This window comes from Perca fluviatilis, chromosome 24, assembly GCF_010015445.1.
Source record: "Perca fluviatilis chromosome 24, GENO_Pfluv_1.0, whole genome shotgun sequence".
Taxonomy (NCBI): Eukaryota; Metazoa; Chordata; class Actinopteri; order Perciformes; family Percidae; genus Perca; species Perca fluviatilis.
The window spans coordinates 15,563,082-15,567,080 of record NC_053135.1 but is presented as its reverse complement, the minus strand read 5'-3'; the positions used below and the strand labels follow the sequence as shown (position 1 = coordinate 15,567,080).

Here is a 3,999-nt window from a genome sequence, read left to right as displayed (position 1 = left end):
GTTGTTGTGGCAGCTGTGTTTGTCGTTGCTGCAGCTGTGTTTGTCGTTGCTGCAGCTGTGGTTGTCGATGCTGCAGCTGTGGTTGTTGTTGTAGCAGCTGTTGTTGTTGTGGCAGCTGTGTTTGTCGTTGCTGCAGCTGTTGTTGTTGTGGCAGCTGTGTTTGTCGTTGCTGCAGCTGTGGTTGTCGTTGCTGCAGCTGTGGTTGTTGTTGTGGCAGCTGTGTTTGTCGTTGCTGCAGCTGTGGTTGTTGTGGCAGCTGTGTTTGTCGTTGCTGCAGTTGTGGTTGTCGTTGCTGCAGCTGTGGTTGTTGGGGCCGCTGTTGTTGTGGCAGCTGTGTTTGTCGTTGCTGCAGCTGTGGTTGTCGTTGCTGCAGCTGTGGTTGTGTCGCTGCGCTTGTTGTGTTTGTTGGAGACCTGTTTTGTTTGGCGTTGGCTCGTTGTCGTTGCTGTGCGCGTGGTTGCTGTTGGCTGTGGTTGTTGTTGCCGGCTGGTGGTGTGTTGCCAGCGGTGGTGATTTGTTGGTGTGTTCGGCAGCTGTTGTTGTTGCTGCAGCCATGGTTGTTATTCCTGCAGCGTTACAATACAATTTGGTAGTAAGACATTGTCTGAAGTGCAATGACATAGCTCAGATGGGTTAAACGTGAAACAAAAAAAATATATAAAAAATTATTCTTTTCTTTCTATACTTTTTTCGATTTTTAATTGTACTTGCTCTACCTCATAATTAAATTTAATATTTTAAAACTTACCAACACACAGAAGGAGGATGACATAGATCTTCATCATCATTTTGGGATGTGCTATACTGTTGAAAAAAATATAATCTTTGTCAGATTTAGTTAAGCATTATATTAAATTGCTGAAAAATGTAGTGTCACTTATTGTATATGTTGAAATTATTTTCATTATTTCATTACATGCTCCACTGCATCTTTGAGACAATAATCCTTTATTAGCTGTAAATGCAAACTACCATTTATAAATTTTAGCATCTACAAATTTACTGGAATAGCTTTTTTGTGCATTCATTATTTATTTTATGAATTTAAAAAAGTAAAACATCTGTCTAATATCAACATAGACAACATAGTTGTAGCTTTAGACATGTATAATAATAAAAAAATTTTAAATATATTTTATCATCTTCCAGAAAATATTGAACACATAGCAGATAAGTTTAACACCAGCAATTATTACACCGACAGACCATGGGTGATGATTATTATGATTATTATGATGACTATTAGTGTGGATAATTTTATTGTTATTGAAGAAAGACAGAAAACAGGTCTTGCATAGTGATTGAAGATGTGATGCTCTCTGCTGTTTGCTGGTTGATGTCCTCCATTGAACACACATCACCTTTTATAGCCACACAAAACAGCTAATACGACATCAGGTTGTGAACAAGGATGCATATAATTTTCATTAGGAATGTTTGTTTTTTTAAGGTGTGGGCAGCCCTGTAATAGCTACATTTTACATCTTCTTTTGGCTTACTGCCTAAATTCTATTCAATTTTATTTATAGTATCAAATCATAACAAGAGTTATCTTAAGACACTTTACAGATAGAGTAGGTCTAGACCACACTCTATAATTTACAAAGACCCAACATTTCCAGTAATTCCCCCAACAGCAAGTATTTAGTGCGACAGCGGCGAGGAAAAACTTCCTATTAGGGAAAAACCTTGGGTGGTAAGGAAAACTCCCTTTTAGGAAGAAACCTGGACAGACCCAGGCTCTTGGTAGACGGTGTCTGACGGGGCCGGTTAGGGATGTGATGGACAGTGGCAATAATAGTCACAATAAAGATAATGGAACTATGACTAAAAAAACCAGTTGAGGGACATTTCTTTTGAGACATGACATTGGATTTGTGGGGAAGGTTTTTGTGATGTTATGGTAAACATTTGTTTTTCTTCATGAAATTACACCAAGCGTTTTTGTCAATGTGCAGCTTATGTGTTTATTGGTTTTTATTTGGGTATACGTATGAGAGGCTGTAAGAACCATTTTTTTTTTATTGTTGAATTATCAAAATTTGATGTCACTTATTTCATAATGTTAAAATTAATTTCATTAATTTTCTTGCAGTCACTATTACATATTTGAGACAATGATCCTTTGTTAGCCGGAAATGCAAACTACCTTTTATACATGTTAGGATCTACAAATGAGTATTGTCATTGTATTATCGTGAGCATTTACATTGTTTCTGGGAAAAAACTAATTTTTGTGCATTACTTATGTTTTTTATAAATTTAAAAAAGTAAAACATTTGTCTAATACCAACATACACAACATAGTTGTAGCTGTAGACATGTATTAACAAATTTTAAACATGTTTCATTATCCTCCAGAAAAACATTAAACAAAGAGCAGATAAGTGTAACACCAACAATTATTACACCGACAGACCGTGGGTGATGATTATTATGATGACTATTATTGCGGATAATTACATTGTCATTGAAGAAAGTCAGAAAACACAACTTGCATTGATTGATATTGGACGAATATTCATCATTGAAATACTTACAGGTTTTGTCTACCGTAGATTTGTCTTGACTGCAGTGATTGAAGCTGTGATGCTCTCTGATTCCACCTGTTGCTGTTTGCTGGTTGAGGTCCTTCTCTGAACACACATCACCTTTTATACCCATTTACACAAAGCAGGTAACATGATATCAGGTTGTGAACAACATTCAGGAATTGTATGAGTAATGGGTTGTTAAGGTGTGGCCACCCCTGTGATAGCTCATTCTTACGTCTTCTTTTGGGTTACTGGGTAAAGAAACCGGTTGAGGGGCCAGCAGCATTGGCTCTGCACAGCACTGTTATACAATTAACCATTTTATTGCACAAAGTGGGAACTAATCATGAACCCAAACAGCAGAGAAGGCATCTAAATTACATGCTGCATGACATAGAATAGCCTACATCAGACAAACATCGCACATGTAACATATCCTATCCATATGCTTCAGGACTATGGTCACATCGTGAGAAGCATGAAACATGTTTTACTTAACGAATGTTACCTCAGTGAGGGCCTCCTCTCTGGCTGATGGGCTGTCAGCTCCGCTGGGGAAATGTCTGCACATGCTGCAGAAAAGCTCGTCCTTATTTACACTGTATTCCATCCAAGAAAACTGTCCATACCACTTTAAAGAGAAGCCATTGTTTTCGCGGTAACTTTTAACAGTGTATTGATTAAGACATCCATGGTACATTGTCTTAAAAGCCAGCTAGCTAATGTTAGCTTCGTAATTGTTTGATCCTTATTCTGTGGTTTAAACAGTTTTGTTTTAATCAGAAGAGAAAACACATTAAACACACAAAACTAGTTGTGTTACTATTTCTTTTTTTTTTTTTACATACATTTGAATATTTTTCATAACAAAACAAGACATATTGATCAAACTTTGCTGGGTGGGCCAGTGAGTAAAGTGGGCGGGCCAGTGCCGCCCTGGCCCATTACTGGCTACGTGCCTGGCTTGCTCTATCTTTAACTCTAAGCTTTGTAATTTAATGTGATTTCATGTATTGTAGGCATGCAATGGTTATTTGTCAAATATTTCAATGCCAGTTCTACAAATGGTATTTCAGAAGTGTGATTAATGGTATATTACTGTCAGCTAGGTCACTGAGAAAAGCCTGAATGTTACATTTCTATTGATAACAATCCTACAGCTTGATCTTTCCAATCTAGCACTTGTAACGCAGGCTAGAGGACAGCGGCCACTAAGGCCAAGCCCAGAATCTCCAGAAGCAGTCATTATGTCCCTCCTATTTGAGAGAATCACATTTTTTAAAGTTGATTTTGAAGGATCCTTCAATTACAGTATGGCTGGCTCAGGGGAGCGCAGGGGGAGCCGTAGCCGAGGGAGAGACACTGGGACTGGAGAGCAGAGGAAGTGACGTGAGTCGTGGAAGCAGCTGACGGAGAGGTGCGGAGATGGAGATGGAAGAGGATATCAGGGTGACTGAAGCGGACA

The 3,999-nt window shown here is 38.5% G+C and overlaps 1 long non-coding RNA gene across 1 annotated transcript; it reads right to left on the bottom strand.

The window, feature by feature from the left end:
• Nucleotides 1-517: 517 nt before the first annotated feature.
• LOC120554283 lies at nt 518-3,331 on the bottom strand. The gene is made up of 3 exons (XR_005638356.1): nt 2,541-3,331; nt 749-804; nt 518-566 (listed from the first exon to the last, which is right to left on the bottom strand). It is a non-coding gene; the product is annotated as an uncharacterized LOC120554283 (long non-coding RNA).
• Between the last annotated feature and the right edge of the window lie 668 nt (nt 3,332-3,999).